At 38.3% G+C, this 23219-nt stretch overlaps 1 protein-coding gene across 2 annotated transcripts in view; it reads right to left on the bottom strand.

Annotated features, from left to right (window-relative positions):
- Positions 1–23219, bottom strand: part of UVRAG (UV radiation resistance associated) — a 443033-nt gene that overhangs the window by 354277 nt on the left and 65537 nt on the right. The window lies entirely within an intron of this gene.

Below are 23219 nucleotides of genomic sequence, written 5' to 3'. Positions count from 1 at the left end.
CTTGTAGGCATGGAGTAAACCCAGTGAAAAGGTCTGGAATCAAGAGATGCAGTATTTTGTTTTAGGAACACTGGCAAGGAGGTCAGTATCACTGTACTGAAGAATATGGCGGGGAAGGCTGGGAAGTGCTGTATAAGAAAACTGGAAATGTTAAAGGGGGGGAATATGCATAGACAAAGAAGAAACAAAATTATTGCTTTTTGTAGATGTCAGGATAGTTTAGAGAACCTTCAAGAGCCAACTAAAAATTATTTGAAATATTTACTTTGACAAAGACATAGGATACAAAATCAATCCTCATAAAACAGAATTTCTGTGTATTACCAACAAAACCCAGTAAGAAGAGCTAGAGAGAAATCTTATTGAAATAACTATAAAATGTATAAAATATCTGGGAATTTGTCTACCAAAACACAAAAAGGAAATGTATTAATTCAACTTTTTACAGAAATAAGAACACATCTAAATAATTAGAGAAATATTAGGGGCAGCTAGATGGCGTAGTAGATAGAACACCGGCCCTAAAGTCAGGAGGACCTGAGTTCAAATCCAGCCTCAGACACATAATACTTACAAGCTGTGTGACCCTGGGCAAGTGACTTAACCCCATTGCCTAACCAAAAAAAGAAATATTAACTATTTGTGGCAGGCTATGTCAATATAATAAAAATGACAATACTGCCCAAATTGTTTAATTTATTCAATGTCTTACAAAAGCAAAGAATTACTTTGCAGAGCTAGAATATATAGAACAAAATTCATCTGGGAAACAAAAGGTCAAGCATCTGAAGAGAAATGGAAAAAATGTAAAGGAAGGAAGGCTAGCAGACCAAATCACCAGGTGCCTTGGCATTCTACAGCAATCAACTCTTCCAGTGCCTCAGCAAAACTAAGTGAAGCAGTGCTCCAAGGGGCCCCAGGCGGATAAACACCCTACAACATCCATCTGAAAAAGAGCTGAAGGAAAGGCCTGAATCTCCAGGAGCCACAATACCCAATACTACCCCTAGAGTTCCAGTATTGCTGTTTCCAGCACAACATCAGGGAAGCTGCCAGAATCCTACAGCCTCCAGCTGCCAACACTGGAGGCCCCGGCACACAACGTCATCAACCAGGCCCTAGGCTCCCAACACAAGAAGCTTTGGTCACTGCCCTCTGCTCCCCAGCAGGACAGCCCAATCTCTTTAAAGGTCAGGAAATAAGGAAACACCACGAGTAAAAAGAAACGTATGATAAATTCTTATTATGGGAAGAGTGAAGATCAAGGCAGAAATTCTGAAAAGGACAACACTGTCAACAAACCCACATCTGGAACCTCAAAGGGGAATATGAACTGGTCTAAAGCCCAAAAAGCCTTCTTAGAAGAGCTCAAGAAGGATTTTAAAAGTCAAATGAGAAAGGTAGAAGAAACAATGGGAAAAGAAATGAGAGATATGCAAAAGAGAGTCAATAGCTTGGAAAAGGAAGGACAAAAATTAACTGTAGAAAACAAGTCCTTAAAAAATACAATTGGCCAACTGGAAAAAAAGTACACTGAAGAAAACAAGTCCCAAAAATAAAATTGGCCAAATGGGGAAGGAGGTACAAAATCTAATAGAAGAAAACAATTTGTTAAAAATTAGAATTGAGCAAATGGAAGCTAATGACTCTATGAGAGAGCAAGAATCAGTCAAACAAAAAAAAAAAAGAATGAAAAAATAGATGAAAATGTAAAATATCTCACTGGTAAAATGAATGACCTAGAAAATCAATCCAGGAGAGACAATTTAAAAATTATTGGTCTACCTGAAAATCATGATAAAAAAAAAAAGAGCCTGGGCAGTATCTTTCAGGAAATCATCAAGGAAAACTGCCCTGAGGTCCTAGAACCAAAGGGTAAAATAGCCATAGAAAGAATCCACCCATCACCTCCTGAAAGAGATCTCAAATTGAAAACGCCAAAGAATATAGTAGCCAAATTCAAAAATTACCAGGTCAAAGAGAAAATACTGCAAGCAGCCAGAAAGAAGAAACAATTTAAATATCATGGAACCACAGTCAGGATTACACAGGACCTTACAGCTTCTACATTAAAAGACCATAGGGCATGGAATATGATATTCTGTAAGGCAAAGGAGCTTGGATTACAAACAAGGATCAACTACCCAGCGAAAATGAGCATGATTTTCAGGGGAGGAGATGGATATTCAACGAAATAGGGGACTTCCATACCTTCCTGATAAAAAGACCAGAGCTCAACAGAAAATTTGATCTTCAAATATAAGACTCAAGAGAGACATAAAAAGATAAATGGGACAGAAAGTAACAACAAGTTATTCATAAGGGCAAACTCTTTACATCCCTACAAGAGATGATACTTGAAACTCTTGAGAACTGTATTGTTATTACACCATGTTAAAGGGGTATACGTAAAGGGGGTGGGTATAAATTGACTTTGATGTAATGATGAAAAAAATCTAATCAAGTGGGTTAAATGGATCCAAGTAAGTGAATTAATCTAATCTAAGAAAATGTACTGAGAGAAAAGGAAAGGAGGAGTCAGACAAGGGTAAATTATATCACAGGAAAAGGCACAAAAACTTATTACAGCAGAAGGAAAGAAGAGAGGGAGATGAGCATTGTTTGAACCTTACTCTCACCATATTTGGCTTAAGAAGGGAATAACATAATCAGTTAGGTATAGAAATCTAACATGTCCTACAGGCAGTAGGAGGGAAAAGGGGAAAGAAGGGGGAGGGGGCTAACAGAAGGGAGGTGGGACTGAGGGAGGCGGTGGTCCAAAGCAAACATTAGTGAGGAGGAGAAGGGAGAAAGAAAAGCATAAACGAAGGGGGCAGGGGGGAGGGGAGGGGATGAAGAGAAAGACACAATTATCGTAATTGTGAATGTGATACATGAATGTAACGGAATACTACTGTGCTACAAGAAATGATAAGCAGGCTGACTTCAGACAAACCTGGAAAGACTTGTATGGTTTGATGCTGGGTGGAGTGAGCAGAACCAGGAGAACTGTTGTACACAGTAACAGCCACATTGAGTGATGACTGACTTTGATAGACTTAACCCCTCTCAGCAATACAAGGATCTACAACATCTCCAAAAGCCTCATGATGGAAAATGCTATCCACATCCAAAGAAAAAACTATTGAGTTTGAATGCAGATCAAAGCATACTATTTGCTATTTTTTTTTTCTTCTGTTGTGTTTTGTTTCCTCTTTCTGGTGGTTCCTCCAGCTAGTTCTAATTCTTACTTACAACATCACTAATGTGAAAATATGTTTAATAACAATGCATATGTACATCTTGGGGAGGGAGGTAGAAAAATTTAAAACTCAAAAGCTTATGGAAGTGACTGTTGATAAAGCAAAATGAAAAGCAGGGTTAAGTGACTTCCCCAGGGTCACACAGCTAGTAAGTGTCTCAGGCTGGATTTGAACTCAGGAAGATGAGTCTTTCTGACTTCAGGCTTAGTACTCTATCCACTGTGCCATCTAACTGCCCCACAGTAGAAGCTTAATAAATATTTATTGATTAAGTGCCCTCCAGAGAATAAAACTTTCTAACATGAAGTTAATTCCCAAGTAAAGCAAGGACTTAGTAAGAGAACCCCCAGTGGCCCTTAATATATTCAAGTCACATGCCCCAGATGAAATCAGTTACTGAAAGAACTAGGAAATGCAGCAGCTGAATGAACCACTGTCAATAATATCTGAAATACCATGAAAAGTGGAAGAAGTATCACAAGGTGGGAAAAGAACAACTGTCTCAATTTTCAAAAAATATAAGTGAACAGTGTGCAAACTACAGGCCAGTTAATCTGATTCTGATTCCTGGAAAAATTCAAGAACATATCAAAGAGATGGGTGAGGTATACCTAGAAAATAAAGTGGTGGTGACTATAAAGACCCAGCACGGCTTCATCAAAAACAGGACATATCAGACTAATCTTTTTTTCTTCTTTTCTAACAGGATTCCTCAACTTGTAGGTGAGGGAAATGCACAGATAATGCATAGCTCTGCTAAAACCTTGCTAAATGTATTTTTCTATTCCTGTGGAGAAGAGAAATGTGGAGTGGACTTAGACATCACTACAATAGGATAGATTCAGAAGTGGTTGGATTGCCAGATTCCAAAGTCATTAAGAGTGGAGTGCCAATTTAGTAGGAAGTCTCCAGGGGACTGTCCCAGGAATTCTATGTTTGGAATTCTGCTGTTTAACCTTTGCTATCAATGATCTGGATAAAAAGCATAGATGACAAACTCATCAAGTTTGCAAAAGACACATAGTTGCAAGGGATAGCTAACACAGTTGATATCAAAGTTAATATATTTAGATGAAGTACAATAAGGCTAAATGTAAAATCTTAAATGGGAGTACAAAAAAATCAACTTTATGAGTATAGAATAGCAGACAGACTTTATCTGGACGAAAAAATCTGGGGGTTTTGGTGAAGTGCTAACTCAAGGAATCAATGTGATATAACAGTCCAAAAAGCTAGGTTACATTGAAAAAAGCATAGTTTTCAGGAATATGGAGGTGAAAATCCCTCTGTGCTCTGTCTTATCATACCTCACCTAGCATATCCTGTTAAGTTCTAGCCAGCATAAGACACTGATTTGAGGAGTATGCAGAGGAGGGCAACCAGGATGGTGAAGAGCCTTGAGTCCATATCATATGAGAACAGGTTTAAGGAACTGGGAATGTATTCAGCTTAAGTCAGGGGGAAGGAGGAAGGAGGGGATGGACAAAAGGAAGGGACCAGGATATAAGTGTCTTCAAGTATTTAAAGGGCTTCATGTGGAAGAGAGATTAGACTTTTTTTTCTATTTGGTTCCAAGGATTAGACTCCGGAATTGAGCTGGCATTACAAAGCCTGATATCAGGGGAAACTTCCAAAATGTCCAAATGTAGAATGGCTGCGTTAAGAGATAGTGGGTTTCCCTTCTTTGGTGGTCTTCAGGCAGAGACTGGATAATTAGGTATTTTATAACAGGTTTTCCTTTTGGGTATATATTGTACCAGGCGGCCACTAAGATTCTTTTCCATTTTTAGATTCTATGATTCTGTGACATATGAAAAAGACCAATTTCAGAAACTTTTTGCCTAATACAAAAATGAGATTTTAGAGAAATATATGGCAAGGGAAGACAATTCCAGGGACAGGACATGGCCAGGGAAAAGATTTAGTTCTCCTTGGCAAAAGCACCGAAAACTGAATCAAAGGGATTAAATACTGGAGGCAAAAAATTTACAGAGAAACATTTGCTGCAAAGGAGAATAGAATGTGAAATAAACTAGTGACTATGAAAATGAAAAAAATTTATAGTCAGGGTCATGCTACTCCATAATTCTCAGCTCCAACCTCCACTTTTAACACCAGATCTAAGAAACATTATCAAAGGAAGGTAAATGAGCAATAATATGATGCTATTTCCTGTTGAGGGAAAGCTGGGTATGAGGGAAGGTGAATGGGCTGCACTCATGTTAAGTTAGCAGTGAACATGCAGTTTGAGTTTTTTGACCAATGGGGCAATTACAGAAAGATTTATGTGTTATTCTATATGTCTACATAGATAACTGAAAATGACAACTTAAGATCTCAATGATATATAGGAAGAAAAGAAAGGCCCAAGGGTAGAGCCTGGATAAACAGGACTCTAACAATGTCATTAAATCACACATGATTTTACTTTTTGAAGACAGAGATTACCTAAAATTTGACTCTTTATGTTACTCAAATTTTTACTATTTCAGAGAAGCTATTTAGATTTTATGGAACAATTCCTTTAAAAATCTCATCTTAATAAGAATATCAGTTCTCCATGGAAGACAGATAAATCACTATATCAAAATCACCATAAACAGAGCACATCTCATAAATCTAAGTATGACTATAAAGTGAAGTAACTGATTTTTTTAAGTATCATAGGAATAATAACAAGGATGATAAAACCAAGATGAAAATAACAACAGCTAACATTTATATAGTGCTTTAAGGTTTTCAAAGCACTTTACATACATACATGTTATCCTATTTGTTCCTTACAATGACCAGCTGTGGTGGGTGCTCTTACCCTCATTTTGGAAGTGAAGAAAATCGGGCAGAGAAAACTGACATAAATGTGTGTTGTCACCTTCAAAACTAGGGGAGGTTATTCCAAAAGCTGTCATTGTTCAAAACATTTTTTTAACTCTCTTGGAAATTGCAGCAAACTTAACTTCTCAATAGCATCAAATCTTTATTCTCTACAGGTAGAACTTATTTTGTGAGGCATGCAGAAGACATTTAGAGATAATAAATAAGAATAAGAATAATACTGTAAATAATAATAATAAACAACAAGAATAAGAGTATTTGTAAATAATAACAAGAATAATAGTATTTACATAGCATTTTAAGGTTTGCAAAGTGCTTTACATATGGCATCTCCTTTGATCATTATAATAACCCTGAGTTAGGTATTATTATTATTTCCATTTTACAGATGAGAAAACTGAGGCTGAGAGAGGTTATGCAACTTATTTGCCCAAGGTCACAGAACCACTAAGTACACAAGGTAAGATCTGAACTCAGGTTTTCCTAACTCAGCAGCCAATACTATTAATTACACCACCTAACCATGAGTAATCAAGGTAGGGGGTAGCAACTTTGGTTCAGCATAGCTTTGAAAAAAAAAAAGTAGTTACAGAAAAAATTCAACTTAAAACATGCCTGACATTTTTTTTTAATCTGTATTTCCTTTCAAGCAAAAACCTTCACAATAAGCCTGAGAGGGGGCCTCATCTTAACTAGTTCTTAGTTTTCATACTTTCTAAAAAATGTCAGAGCAACCCACTGCTTACAGAAATCAACTCCTCAACTTCTTAATATTTCCTTGACAAGGCATCTTGCTTCATGCTATCATTCTGAAAAAAGTAACCTGAGTACTAGAAATAAAAGATGAGGAATAATGCCCACTGACACAAACATACCTTACGTGCTTTAGCGGAGAATAAGTATCTAACTAAAAAAAATTGCTTAGAATATTTGAATCCTAGAATTTTGTGGGATTACAAAGTATTTTAGTCTAAACTACAGTCTCCCTCTCAGTCTCCTCGTTTCCAGCCTCTCCCCTATCCAAGTTATCCTCTATCTAGATCATTTCCAAAGTGATAATGCTCAAACCAAGATCTGACTCACTCACTTCACAAGTACTTATTAACTACCTATATCATGACCATTCTCAAGTAGCTTCACATAAACTCTTGTGCTTGGCATTTAAAGCCCCTTATATTTATAGTTGGCTCCAGTCAACTGTCCTACTATTTTATATTAACTTTCTCAACATACTCTATATTCCAGTATAATTTACTACTTACTGTTCCCTGGACACAGACTTGTCCCCCATTCCTGGCATGCTCTCATTCTACACCTCTGCCTCTTTAGAACACCTACTTTCCTTCAAGGCTCAACTCAAATACCACCTACTACATGAGATCTTCCAAAAACTACCCCCAGTTGCCAATGTTCTCCACCAGCCCACAGAAATTAATTTGTATTTACCACGTGCATAGTTTGTATTCATTTATCTGTGCATATGCTGTTACCCACCCCAAGAAGAATATAAGCTAGCTCAAATGCAGAGGCTACCTGCTTTTGTCTTTGTATCTCTGGACTTCAAATAGAGTAAGCCTTTAAAAAAAAAAAAAGAAAAGAAAAGGTTGTGAAATTGAATGATCTAATTTGATTACCAAAAAAAAAAAATCAATCAACAAGCATTTATTAAGTGTCTACTACATGCTAGGTACTATGCCAGGCACTGAAGACATAAAGAGAAAAATGAAACAGTGCCTGCCATCAAGGAACTTAAAGTCAACTAAGGGGATGCAGGATCAGAGATTAGTAAATATGCCACCAATAAAAAACAAATACACAGTGTAGATATGACAAATGAAGGAATCAGTAAAGACCTCTTAAAGGAGGCAGCACCTGAGCAGAGCTCTAAAAGGAGCTAAAGGTTCTAAGAGGTAAGTCGAGGAGGGAAAGCATAGCAAGCATGAGTAAGAGTCCACTGTGCAAAGACACAGAGGAGGAAAAATTGAATGTCTTGTACAGAGAACAGCAAATAAATCAGTTTAGTTGAACCAAAACCCTTTAACATTCCAAATAAGGAGTCTATTTGATCTTTCAGGTAACAGTTTTTTATTCAGCAGAGCATTCTTTAGGAGTATAAATATGAAAGCCGTATAGAAGGATTACCAAGGGGAGAAAATGGATGCAAGTGGACCGAAAGAGGTTATTGTAATGGTCCAGGTGGGAGGTGATGACGGCCTGGACTAGGGTTGTTGTGCTGTGAATAAAGGGAATGGATACTGGAGATAAAAACCTGGCTACTAATTGGATGTGGAAGGCTAAGAAAGAGTGAACACCTAAGAATGACTTTTCACTTGTAAACCTGAAAGAAAGGGAGTGCCTCCAAAAGTTATGGAGATGTTAAGATAAGGGGGGGGGGCGGGGAATAATGGGTTTCCCATTATTGAAGGTCTTCAAATAAAGGCTAACCAGTTATTAGAAACATTGAACAAATTATTCTCTTTCAGGTATAGGTTGTACTAGATATCTAACGAAGTCCTTCTTAATTCTGAAATTCTGTGATTCTATAATTCTAGACATGGGAGAGTAAATAAATAGTAATATAAAAGACAGAAATCATGATGCCAACCTGAAGCTCCAAAGTAAACTTAGAACTAAATATAAAAGGTCATCTACTCACTTTTAACTGCTTTATAAATGGGAATTATTATTATTGAGAGAACAAAGTCCTTGATTTTAAGTCAAAGAGGTTGACAACATGCAGAAGAAAAGGATGAAAGATCAAGAACATCACGTGTTTCATAGAAGGAAAGGATGAGGATAGAAAAGGCCATTCATTCTACAGGGCAATTAGACATAAATACATGTGTTTATAAATATATACGTACGTGTGTGTGTGTGTGTGTGTGTGTGTGTGTGTGTGTGTGTGTGTGTGTGTGTACGTACACATACGGTGGCTAGCTGGTGCAGGTGGACAGAGCACCGGGCCTGGAGTCAGGAAGACTAGTCTTCCTGAGTTCAAACCCAGCCCCAGATGTCTAGCAGCTGTGTGTCCCTGGGCAAGTCACTTAACTCTGTTTGCCTCAGTTTCCTCATCTGTAAAATGAGCTGGAGAAGGAAATCACAAACCACTGCAGTACCTTTGCCGAGAAAACTCCAAATGGGGTCACAAAGAGCCAGACACAACTGAATCAAGTGAACAACAAATACATGTATGCATACATACATACATACATGCATATTTGTATATGTACACACATTTATGCCATTTATTAAGTAGTAAACATAAGTATTACTATCCTCTTTTTAAAAAGGAGGAAAATTAAGCTCAGAGAGTTTAGAGAACCCTTCTCCAATTCTCTCTCCACTCACTTTCAGCTTAAAATGTCCTTTCTCTATTCCTCTTTCTAATAACACCTTTCTTGGCCCTCTTCTTTACCCTAACCACGCTCTCCTTTGTCTCAGACTTTTCTGTGGATTTTCCATAACCCCTTATTAATAACCTCCTTGAGAGATGGGATTGTATTGTTTTTCATCTCTAGAACCTGGCAACAAGGATACAGCTTAATAAATGTCTGTTAGTTGAGGTGACATGCCCATGATTATGTAGTGAGCAGCAGAGTTAGAATTTCAACCCAAGTCTTTGGAGAACAAATTGAATGTCTCTTCCTAGTACATTACAAGGTTTAGAACTACATATAAAAGCTCATCCACTTTACTTACTCTGTCCTCGTGCGTAAAGCTCATCCTACCTAGACAACTATCATTGCTTCTAAATACCTTGGACCAAGGTTTTGATCAGGCTTTTGAAAACTTTTCTCAATATTCCATAGTGAAAGACTACCTTTGAAACTACCACATACAAATATGAAGACAAAGTGCTTGCTTTTCTAGAATTTAGTGCGCCAATTTTCAGGTCTTGAATTTTAGCTGTAGAACTTCAATCTAAATTTCTTTGAACATTTCCACTTTTAGCTATTGGTCCCTGAAGTTGCTAAATTGGGACATAAAGCAGGAAAGAACAATGAAATGCTGTGGCTCAAAGGCAGTTTGACATGACAAATTTTAGCAGCAAATTTTTTGACAACTTCTCTGAACCCAAACTCAAATACACAGGAGCTTAAATAAGGGGGTGACTAAGTATGACTGACTGCCTCTTGTTATTATTGCTGATAATAATAACAGCATTTATATAGCATTGTAAGATTTGCAAAGTACTTACACACATTGTCTCATTTTATCCTCACAATATCCCTAGGAGGCAGGTGCTATCATTATACCTATTTTACATTAAGGAAACTGAGGTGGGCAGAGAGGTTAAGTGACGTGTCAGGATCACAGATAGTAAGGATCTGTGACTGGTTTTGAACTCAGATCTTCTTAACTCCTGGTGGAGTACTCTATACACTGTACCACATCTCTGCCTCTTGAAATCTGTGACCCTGAGAAACACTTCCCTCCTTCACCCCGTGAGGCACTGTTTTTCTCCCTGAGAATGTTTCTTAAAAGCAGGGGCTGTCTCACTTACTTGGAGGTGTACTCCCCACACTCAGCACAGTGCCTGGTACAACATAAGGGCTTAATAAGTGATTTATCTATCTAAAAAGAGCCCCCAAATGGACTATTTGTCTATTACCTGAGGGCCACACTAACAAAGTTTGACAGGTTTCATCCCCAGAAAACCAGGTACCAGTTAATGATTTTTTTCCTGTTACAGCAATTCACAAATATTGTCTAATAAGATCTACTAAGGAGTTGCAACCTGTATTGTTGATGGAGAGTGTCCACACTGATGAAATCATGTAGCCCTGAAATAAATACTCTTAAGCTGTGGAGTCAGGTGGACTTTCATCCTACATAAAGTCTGAAAATCATTACTTTAACAAGATAATAATCACCCTAATTTTACTGCATCTGTCACCCTACATTTCAAAGTATACAATAAATGTTTAATTAAAGTTCAGAATTACAGAGAATTAATGACATCATCAGTTCACCAATGCAACAACTGAGACAAACAAGTTGTGACTGGTCTAGCTTTACAATTTATAAACAGCTAAAAGGATCTCATACATCTACACCTCAAGTACACCGCTCTACGGCAGCTTCTGCTGTACACTGAGACAGAGCACTGGGTTTCAAATCTCAGCATTGCTACTTACTAGTGAGGGACTAGGGCAAGTCACTTAATCTTTCTTGGCTTCAGTTTTCCCATCTATAAAATGACAAGGTCAAACTAGATAACCTCTAAAAATCCTTTCTTTCCAGCTTTAAGTCCTGCAACAGCTAAACCTTTACAAACTACCACCCAGTTCCCTGTCTCATCCTACTACCACTGCACACAGTACCTTCAATTGACCCTCATATGGAAGGGATCCCAGGCTCTTCGTCACTATGAATGCTACTCAGCTATCAAATCCTTCCTATAATGCAATATCCAGAACTGAACAAAATATTCCAGATGTGATCCCTTTTCCAGTCCTGGGCACTCTCTTATGCCACCAAAAAATACATCAGCTTTTCTGGCTGCCATATCACACAACTGACTCATATCTGTCTTGCAATCTACTAAAAACCCCAGGTCGTTTTCAGATGCACTGCTACCCTAGCATGCCTCCTCGATCTCTTATTTGTGAAATGCAAGGGACCACAAGATTCACAGGAGCAAAGAAGTAAGCTGCACGGTGCAACAATATAACACAATGCAACCAATGTTGACTAAGCCCCAGGAGGTACCAGCCACTGAACTAACCTCTGGGGTTACAAATTGGGGACAGGGAAGAGGGAGAGGACAGTCCCTGCCCCCACAAAGCTTACAACCTAATGGGGGGAAAACAACACACAAAAAGAAGCTCAAAATGGGGGGAAGGCGGACCTGCACAGAGCACGGATATGGTGGAGCTGAATCCAAGCAGCGAAGCTAGTGGAAAATGAAGAGTTGGCGGAGCTTCTGGGCCTTCTTTAAATGGGGACTTTGGGAAGAGTTTTCTGCTCTGACCTCCAGCCCTCCAATCAGAGGAGCAGAGGCTACTGGGAATGCTGATGGAGTTGAGTGCCAAAACTGATGCAATCACCAAGAAGATGAGTTTCCTGGTGATGAGGTTTTCAGGTGGAAAGGGGGAGGGGCAGGGACAGAGAAGATGGTGGTAGAGTCTAACCCAAGCAGTGCAGCTGATGCTGGGGCATGAGCATGTTTCCATTCTCAGCATCAGATTCCAAGTGGAGGTTCCAGAGAGAAAAGTGAATGTGTCCATGCATCTAGACAGCCAAGGTCAGGTGAGGACATTTCTTCAGATTACTAGGGTGAGATGCAAAGGGGGTAGATACAGGGGAACAGAAAGAACACTTGCTCTGGAGCCAGAGAACCTGAGTTCAAGTCCCTGCTCTGCCTTGTACAAGCTATGGCACCTCGAGCAAACCCCTAACATCTTGGAGACTCAAGACACTTGTCTTTAAAATAAAGGGCTTATATGAAATCACGACTAAGGCCTCTTTCAGCTCCAGGTCAATGATCCTAAGATCTAAGGGAAGAAAGGGTGATCCAAAGAACAATGATATATACACAACATTCTAGTCCTGAAACTATCACTGACTGTTCTAGCCTTGGGAAAGCCACTATGTCTAGTTTCCTTATCTGTAAAAGGGAATTATCAGTACTATTATTGTTGTTAATACTAATACAACACTGCATTTTGTAAGTATGACTAACCGACGATAACACAGTATGTTCACTGTCATCTCCTTGAGGACAAAAGCCTTGGTTTTGCTACCTTTATATCCTACAAAGCCTAACGAAGTACACTGTCTACAATATAAGTGCTTAATAAATGTCTGAAGAATAAGTGAAAAGAGTACCCGGGTCAGAAGACCCAATTCCAAATCTCTTCTCTGTTACTGCTCTTTATTTGACTCTAGGCAATTCATTTAACTTCTCTGATCTGTCTCCTCCTCAAATAAGGCAGTTGGACTAGATAGTTTTTACATTCTCATCCAGCTTTAAATCCCATAAAAGAATGTACACATAGCGCTACTGCTCCCAGGGCAAATCTGCCTTTTAGAAAATGGAACATGAAGAAAATAAATGTAAGTGGATCTCCAGATTTCAATACAGTCATACAGGGTAACATACACACACTAGTGACTGTCTATTGGGCTCGTGTATAAGGCAACCACCCCAAGCAAAAGCAAATGCATTCTAAAATGTCATATACACTTAAGCACACTCAGCAACTCAGACTCACAACCTTTTGAAAGACATGTAGCAATAACCCCATTTTCAGAGGGGCATCAGGATGCTGTGAAAGCAACATTTCTACAAGTTCAAAAGGAAACACTGTGCCAATGCAAGAAAAATATATTCATAACTACTGCATTCCTAAAGAAAGTCTATAGTCCAGGAGGCAAGAATACTTTAAGTTAAATTCACAGGATTTGGAGCTCTATGTGACCTAGAGATATAGTTTAAACCCTTCATTCTACATATGAGGAAACTGAAGGCCTGAAGTTAAATAACTTGCCCAAAGTAACAAAGGTAGTGACAACTGAGATTCAAAACCAAGCCTGACTTCAAATAACATTAATTCCATAAGCATTTACTAAGTACCTGAAATGTACCAGGTACCGTGCTAGAGATTGGAAATACAAAGACAAAGCAAGGTACAGTGGAAAGGACATTGGATTGGAGTCCCTACCTTCAAGAAGCTTACTTTATTTTTTGGGCAAATCCAATGTCCTTTCCACTGTACCACACTGCTTTGTTTTACTTTATGTTCTTGAAGAGTCAGCCTGGGCTCCTGTTCAGTTCCCAATACATCACAAATAAGCTTTCGTCACTCTCCTAAGAACAAAGCCTTTCCTTTCATCATCTTAAAAAAAAACACACACACAACAGAAGACTGCCAAACAATGAGCAACAATTTCTGCCTTGTTTAGCACATAAAGCTTATCACAATTCTAGTGACTTCCTTGTCCATGAATTTGTGCTTTTAAGTAATTTTAAATCTCTGTTTAACCTACACATACATGTAGATGTGTGTTTTATGTGTGTGTACATATATATACATATACACACATACATACATACACACATGCGTGCGTGTGTGTGTGTGTGTGTGTGTGTGTGTGTGTGTGTGTGTTTAAACTAACACCAGTTCTTTCGTATCTGGTCCAAGACTGGACCACTTACTAGTATCAGACTGTCTTGCTCACTATGGGAGATATTCACTCACTAACTGGAGAGCAGGAGAAAGTATAGTTCAGGAGGGAAATTATATATATATACATATACATATATGTATGTATGTATGTATGTATGTGTGTGTGTGTGTGTGTAAAATATATATAAAAAAATAAAATTCATAGCCTAACTTTCTAAAGTCATTAGGTGGCATACTGAATAGAACATATTGGACTTGGAATCAGGAAGACCTGAGTTCAAATCCTGCCTCAAACATTTACCAGTCTTTTTTTTTTAAACCTTGGGCAAGTCACTTATAACCTCTCTGACTCAGTTTCCTCATCTGTAAAAATTGGGATGATAATCTACATCAGAAGGGTTTAGGGAGGATCAAATTAGATGATTTATGTAAAATGTCTTGGAAAGCACTATGTAAATCTTAGCTAGCTATTATTAACATTATTATTCCTAGAGGTGCTTTTAAATATTAAGTCATTGCCTAACCATGAGAGGCACTGAGATATAATGGAAATAGCACTGAACTAGCATTCACAAGATTCATATTCCTAAACCATTAGGCCTAGAAAGAGACTTAGATAGCACTAGTCCAACTTTCAACAAGATTAAATGACCTTTCATGGGAGACACCACCACCAAGTGTAGGTGCTTGGGATTAAAAATGAGTTCTGCTGCTACCCAAGTCCTACGCTCTAATATACAACAGTGCTTCATTATATTCAACTCACTCTTTTTCTTTTCTTTGCATTTATTTTATTTTCAATTCATGGAACAAAACAAGCATTTTGTAAATAAGATGACTGCACAAGAGACTGTAAATCTACCATGCAAAACTTGCTATTCCCTCCAAATATACAGCAGTTACCATGTAAATTTCTTCTTTTTTTCTTTTCTTCCTTCTCTTCCCCCCCATACCTAGAGATGGCTACCATTAGACAAAATTAATTTATGTGTGTGTATGTGTGTTAAAATTATTCTACACATACTTCTATTTATCAGTTCTTTTTCTGGATGTAGATAGCATCTCTCTTCATATGTCCTTTATTTTTAATTTGTATATTTATAATAGTCAAAATGACTTAGTTGCTCAAAGCTATTCTTAAAAGAATATTGCTGTTACTGTACACAGTGTTCTCTTGATTCTGCTCACTTCATTCTCCATCATTTTGTGCAAATCTTTCCATGCCTTCGAAGATCATTGAGCTCATCATTTCTTAAAGCACGGTAGTACTCCATCACAACCATACATCACAAACATACATCTCAAAGAGAGCTGCCATATACATGCCATTCACGTTCAAAGTTATAATTACCATTTGTGAATTTCCTTTCACCTTATTATTACTCACTATTTTCTTTCTTAGACTCTCTTTTTATCCAATCCCTGTTACCTTATCTTCTCCCCCCACCTTCCTACCGTCCCACCCTAGGGTATTGGTTCTTAACTTGGTGTCCATGAATTCATGTTTAAAAATATTTTGATAGCAATATTTTAATATAATTGCCTTTCTTTGTAATCCCACGTATTTAATTTTACACATTCAAAAATCTTTTTCTGAAAAGGAATCCACAGGCTTCAGGAGACTGACTGCCAATGGAATCCACAAGACAAAAGAAGTTAAGAACCTCCCTCTGTAGGAGTAGAGTTAAATGTGGCCAGAAAGGTGTGTGAGAGCTACACAATGAAGTCTTAAATTCCAAGCTAAGAAGCTTGTTCTATATGAACAGGGGAATGGATGTCATGCCCAGACCTGCTATTTTCTCCATTTTACGCCTGAGGATCCTAACCCTCAGAGGAAAGACATAGTTTGCTGAAGTTCACAAAGCTAGTAAATAATATCGTTGGAACCAGAACTATAGCTTGGACTAGATAATTCTTGGCCCTCCCTCCTATTGTTTGTAAGAAGAATTATAAGTGTGGAATGCTGTATACACTGCCAGATGTTTATTACTATATCGGGTGTTTTCCCTCAACCATTTTTCTTTGTCTTGAAAGAAGTCTCATTGGAGGTGAAGGGTGAGAAAATACTATCTATCTTTCTTTCTTATCTATCTATAAAATCACTGGAGGGGAAGGGTGAGAGTAAACATTATATATGTATGGAAATGACTGATATAAAAACAAAAGGTATCAACAAGACATTTTTAAAGAACATTTCTCCATTTTTAGCTTCAATAATATCTGGCCTGCCCATCTCAAAGAGCTACTGTAACAAAAGCACTATATAAATGATAAGATGCTATAAAAATGAGCTATTATTCAACTTTTAGCTCGAATTTGTTATAATTAAAGTCATACAGACTACAAATGAGAAATTACAAAAGCTGGGTCTACCTGGCTTTCTACCCTTTCGCAGTAAGACATTCAAAGTGGGCAGCTAGGTGAGGGGTGGGGAGCAGGTAGGTGGCGCAGTAGACATAGCACCAGCCTTGGACTCAGGAGGACCCGAGTTCAAATCCAGCCTCAGACACAAAACACTCACTAGCTGTGTGACCCTGGGCAAGTCACTTAATCCCATTGCCTAGCCTCAAAAAAAAAAAAAAAGACATTCAACCCTCTATTCAGACTTTAAAGTCAGACTTGTACTTTTTCAGCACAATCAAGACTGCTCACACACTGTAAGCAGCTCTGAATTGCTGAAATTTAGTAGTTTCCCTCTTCCCAACTTATTTCCCCATCAGGAAAGGACATCTGTGGAGGATTTACCTGTTATGTGAGAATGGGCAGCACCAACAAAAATGAAACCTTACTTCAGACTGGCTCACAGTCATGCAGCCCACATCCGATGTTACCAGGTCCACACCTGAATCTAAAACTTGGTTCTCTCCTCAAATTTTCTTAAAGCACTGCTGGATCTTCTTTGCCATCAAACATTACCCTGTTATGGTACTTTTTGCATACATGTATTACATCCGCCCTATTACATTACAAGCTCCCTGAAAGCAGAAACATGGTCATTTTTCATCTTTGTATCCACGACTATAAAGCACAACTCATACCACAACAGCAAAAGCTTAATAAACACCTGCTGAATTACTTCTTGGTAGGGTCAACAGGAACAATGCTAATGGTCATGATGAAAATGCCTGTAGGCCGCACGGGATCAAGAGGCAACATGTCTGGATTCTAGTCCCAGGTCATCCACTAACCAATTACATTACCCTAGAGAAATCCCTTACCTCTTTTAGGGCATCAATTTCCTTATCTATAAAATGAGGGGGTGAGATCAAATGATCCCTAAGGTCTTTCCCTGCCATATCTAACTTCAAGATTCCTAGCACACTCTTGAAAAATCATTTTTAAAAGACCATCCTGAACAAATGAAATTAATACACTGAGGAACAATCAACAAGCATTTATTCATTGCTTATTGTGTGCCAGGCACAAGAAGACAAAAAACAATCAGTGCTCTTGAGAAGCTCAAGCTCACAAACTAATGTGTAAGTTAACATGAAAATAACTATGTGCAAACAAAAAATACAGAGGAAATATTGGGGATAATCTCAAAGGGAAAGCACCAGGATTAAGAAGGACTAGGAAAAGTTTCTTGCAGAAAGTAGAACTTCAGCCAAGACCTGAAGGAAGCTAGAAGTTATAGATAAGGAGGAAAAAGTTCCAGGCATGAGGGATGGCCAGTAAAAATGCTCTCAGTCGGGAAAAAGAATGTCGTATGTGAGCAACAGCAATGAGGATAGTCAGTGAATCACTCAATCATTTAATATTTATTGTCTTATATGTGCCAGGCACTGTGATAAACACTGGGGATACAAAGGAAAGGAAAAAACAACCTCATTCCAAGGAGTTCACAGTCTAGTTAGGAAAAGAACATGCAAACAACAAGCTGTATAAAGGATAAATTGGCATTAACCAACAGCGGGAAGGCACCAGAAATAAGTGAGATCAGAAAAGGCTTCTTTTAGTAAAGGCCTGCACAACCTGTGTCCCTTGGGCCACTTGTGGCAGGCCAAAGGATTTCAGGCAGCCACAGGTTATGCAGTCCTGTTATAGAAGACGGAATTTTAGCCGAATCGTGAAGCAAGCCAGGGAAGCCACATGGCAGAGATGAAGAGCAAGAGCATTCCAAGCATGGAGGATAGCTGGTGAAAATGCTAGTGTCAGCAGAGAGAATATCTAGTATGAGAAATAGCAAGGAGGCCAGTGTCACTGGATCACAGAACACATGGAGGTTAATGGAGGGATGGGTGGTCGGGTAATGTACAAGAAAATTGGAAAGGTTAGGAAAGGCCAGATTATAAAGGGCTTGGAACAACAAGGGATTTTATATTGATCCTGAAGGTGAAAGAGAGCCAATGGAATTGATTGAGTAGGGGAGGTAATTTTCAAGAAGATCACTTTGGGAGCTGAGTGGAGAATGGACTGGAATGGGGAGAGAATTGTGGCAGGGAGACCAGCTAGCAGGCTACTGCAATAGTTTAGGCAGGAGGTGATGTGGACCTGCCCCAAGCAAACACACACACACACACACACACACACACACACACACAAACACGGCCATAAGCATACCCATAAATTTATGTCTTTCAGTTAATCAATTTCCAAGGATTTCAACACAGTGAAACCTTTTAGTCAGGTACACAAAACTATACAATTTCAACAGAAGCTTGCAGTTCTTGCCTGACTGAACCCGTGACACATTTTCCCTCAAAACAGTAGGTTCTTAGCCTTAGTGCCTCTGATTAAAAACAAAAAACACACAAAGGTCAGTTAAACCTAGATAGTCATTTCATGTTACAGGTTAAAAAACAGACTCAGAAAGTAACTCGAATATTTAAGTGTCACCATTCAAACCCAGGTTATCTACAGACTTCAGCTCTAAAGATCCTTCCACTACATCTTGTTACCTCCTTTCACATATATACTAAATACTAAAATTTCACCAACCTATTTTACTCTTGAGATGTTCTAGTCCTGGGCAAATCCTTTTATCTCTCTGGGCTCAGCTTACTAATTTATATAATGAAGGACTAGACTGAACAATTTGCAAGATTACTTCCAACTCAAAGAGAACATATGTAAAAATAGTTGAGAAGATCATATTTATCTGAAGATTTAAGATTCATGTAAGGAAAGCATTTAATAATTGTTAGTCAAACTGAAAAAAGAGGCTTTAAACTAAAAAGGGAAACATAGGGGAAGGGGGTTGGGAGGAGGATGAATTGATTGATTCTTACTAGCTATGAGACAAAAAGGCAAGTCATATAATCTCTGAGCCTCAATTTACTCATTTGTAAAGTGAAGACAGTAGTACTTGAAGTACTGACCCAAAAGCAGAGGAGAGGGGGAAGTGAGGTTATGACAGATTGTCAGGATCAGATGACATAACATACAAAGTGTTTTGCAAACCTTATGCACCATAAACATTTTGTTGTCAAGTCATTTTTTCAGTTGTGTCTGACTCTTTGTGACTACACCATTTAGGGTTTTCTTGACAAAGATACTGGAGTAGTTCACCTTTTCCTTCTCCAGCTCATTTTACAGATGAGGAAACTGAGGCAAACAAGGTTAAGTGACTTGCCCAAGGTCACACAACTAGTAAGTGTCTGAGGCCGAATTTGAACTCAGGTCTTCCTGACTTCAGGCATAGCTCTCTATCCACTGTGCCACCCAGCTGCCCCCTAGCTGTTATTCCTGATATCAAGCCTTTAAATTGGTCTCTATAGATTGTATATCTTGGATAATAATAGTACCTTCTTCCCAAAGTGAAATCAAATGAGATATATATATATATAGATATATATATATCTATATATATATATCTATATATATATATCTATATATATATATATATATATATATGTATATATAAAGTACTTACTACAGTGCCTGGCACACAGTGAGCATGATATAAATGTTAGTTTTTATTATTATTGTTATTATTATTATTATTATTATTACTCCTCCTCCTCCTCCTCCTCCTCCTGCTTCTGCCCTCTGGAGCCAAAGAGAATATATGTAATCACTTCCCCATATGGCAGATCTTCAACCATCAGAAATTAGCCATTATATCCCCCTACCCACCCAGTCACTCCCATTCTCAATCTTACCTCCTCCAGTATTATCACATCCTCATTTCCTTAAACAATCCTCAAGGCGTGTACTCAAGGCCCTCCATTATCTTGACAGCCCAGCTTACCAGCTATGAATATTCAGAGTGTGCCTTTCTATCAAGCACCCACACCCACCATCATTCTCTCTTCTAACCCATACTAGCTCATGATATCCCAGAACTCTCCACCTGCCCCTTCTTCTCACACTGTCAACACCTCCACCCCTTCTGCCCCTTCCTCCTCCTAGTGAATTAGTCTCAGAACATCCTTGTAAGAAAGCACTCATGCCAGCCATCACTCAAACCAGGATCAATCTATGGTGTTTTAGAGCATGTTTCCACCTCTACTCCAGTGGCCTTCTCATACTGACAAGACTTCCAGTCCTATGGCTTAGTCCTCTTCTCTGAATCAGCACTTAAGGAAGTACCTGGACCAGCCCATGGAGTCTGAGACTGCCTTTCTCCATTGCCCCACAAAGATACCTTCTTCCTTCCCCAACCCTAGTTTTTCAGCTCTCTTTGACATCTTCTCCTGCTGTTCCATGAGGATAGGGGCTGTCTTTCTTTTTGCTTGCATTTGTATTCCCAGAATTTGTCAGAGTGCCCAGCAACGAGTAAGCACTCAATAAATGTTCTATCTATCTCCAGCTTATCGACATCTTTCTTAAACCACAGTGCCCAAAATATAACACAGTACTCAAAGGAAGTGAGCAGGGAGAGGAGGAGGGGAAAAGGATTTATTAAGCACCTACTACATGGCAGGCACTAAACAAAGCACTTTACAAATACCTCATTTCATCCTTACAACACCCATGGGGGGTAGGTACTATTACCTTCACTTTACAGTTGAACAAACTAATCCACGCAGAGATTAAGTGACTTTCCCAGAGTCACACAGCTAGTAAGTCTCTGAGGCTGGATTTTGAACTCAGGTCTTTGTGACTAGACTCTAGGTCCAGAACTCAATCCACTTCATCATCTAGTTGCCTCAGTAAGACTATAACCTCCTTATTGATGGAAGAAATACAGTGGATAAAGAGCTGGGCCTGGAGTTAGAAAGACCTGAGTTCAAATGTGGCCTCAAATTCTTACTAGTTGTGCAACCTTGGGCAAGTCACTTAACCTCTATTTGCCTCACCTTTTTCATCTGTAAAATGGAGATAATAATAGCACCTACCTCCCAGGATCATTGTAAAGATCAAAGGCAGTAATATTTGTAAAGCACTTAGCATAGTGCCTGACACATAACATGTGCTAAATAAATGTTTGTTATTATGATGATTATGATGAAAGTTACCCTCTAATTTAGCCTAAGATCATATTAGCTTTTGGGGCTACTATATAATACCGCTGATTCAAATTGAGCTTGGAGTCCATTATAACTTCAAGATGTTTTTAAGACTACTGTCTAACTATGACACCCCCTAAGAAGGGAGTAATAATACTTAACAATATATACTTAATAATACTTGTAATGCTGAATTTTTTTTGCACTGAGAAGATGAAAATTGATCCTTTCATAATTTTCTAATTGATCCTATGTATAAGTAATTGATTTTGCCCTGTAACTGCTTAAGTCATGGTTCTTTGTCTCTGAATTTAGTTTAGAGTTTAGCTTGCCTGTAATGGGTTAAATTTAAAAATCCATCTATTCTTGCCTCAAAGAATTTTGCTAACCTTGGGAAATGAGTTTGAGCCTGATGTCTTTCTTTCACCAAGCTATCCTTCAAGGATGTCTGGCTTGCTGTCCAAAAGACTGGGCTGCTATCTCACACCTGCACTCAGACAATGAGCACTTCTTAGTCTCATGAGAGAAGAAGGCGGTGGTTGCTAGCACTCACTGCCTAACTTCCAAACAATCATGTTATTCCCTTGCTGTTGTTGTCCTTGTCTATAAACAATCATATTACCTTTAATTACATGATGTCATCTACCCCACTCTTCTTTGTTCTATACTCCCTAAAACCCTGCACAATGTGAATTACCCTCTTGCTCAGGGTCTTTGGCATTAACAAAGGCAAGCCACTGACCCATTTATTGACAGGTAGCATGCCCCTGCAAATGTTATCTCGCACAAAGATTGGCCTCAATTTACCCTTTTGTTAAAATTATATTGAAAAAGTACTCAAATACAACACTTTACATTTATCTCTATTCAATTTCATCTTATTTGATTCATCTCATTGCTCTAAGCTATCAAAATAATTTTAGATATCATATAAATCACTGAAAAAAATGTTAAACTACTAGAGTCAAGCACAAATTACTGGAGTACTCCCCTGGACACCTCTTATCATGGTAACAGTAAAGTATTAATAACTGTGAGTCTAGACAGCCAACCAATTCTAAATCCATCTGGTTGTATACTTATCTAATCTATATCTCTAAGTCTTCTCCACAAGAATAACTGAGACACTTTATCAAATACTCTCTAAAAATCTAGTTAAACACTATCCAAAGCATTCCCTTTGTATAACAGTTATAATAATTCTATCATAAAAGGAAATTAGGTTATTCTGGCATGCCCTGTACTTGATGAAGCCATGCTGGCTCTTTGTAATCACTGCTTCCCTTTCTAAGATAACTAATCATCTCTTTAATGGACTCTTCTAGAATTTTCCCAGGAAGGCTAAAGTGCAAAGACAAAGTCCCAATTCAGCAATTAAAGAGGGAGAGATGAGTAAATAAGAGGTTACAGACCACCATAAAGAAGTATAATACATCCAAAGACATGCAAAAAGTCAACCTGGAAAGAAAAGTAAATCCCTTACAACTGTAAGCAGATACTAAAAGGAAAAAAAAAATTTATTCTACAAGGACTAACATGAATACTTAGAAGAAATGAAGCATGGGATTAAAAAAAAAACAAAAAGAAAAAAGCTC

This window comes from Phascolarctos cinereus, unplaced genomic scaffold, assembly GCF_003287225.1.
Source record: "Phascolarctos cinereus isolate Bilbo 61053 unplaced genomic scaffold, phaCin_HiC Scaffold_726;HRSCAF=1367, whole genome shotgun sequence".
NCBI classification, from domain to species: domain Eukaryota; kingdom Metazoa; phylum Chordata; class Mammalia; order Diprotodontia; family Phascolarctidae; genus Phascolarctos; species Phascolarctos cinereus.
Note: the sequence above shows the minus strand (reverse complement) of the source record. Positions and strands in the feature narration are given on the sequence as shown.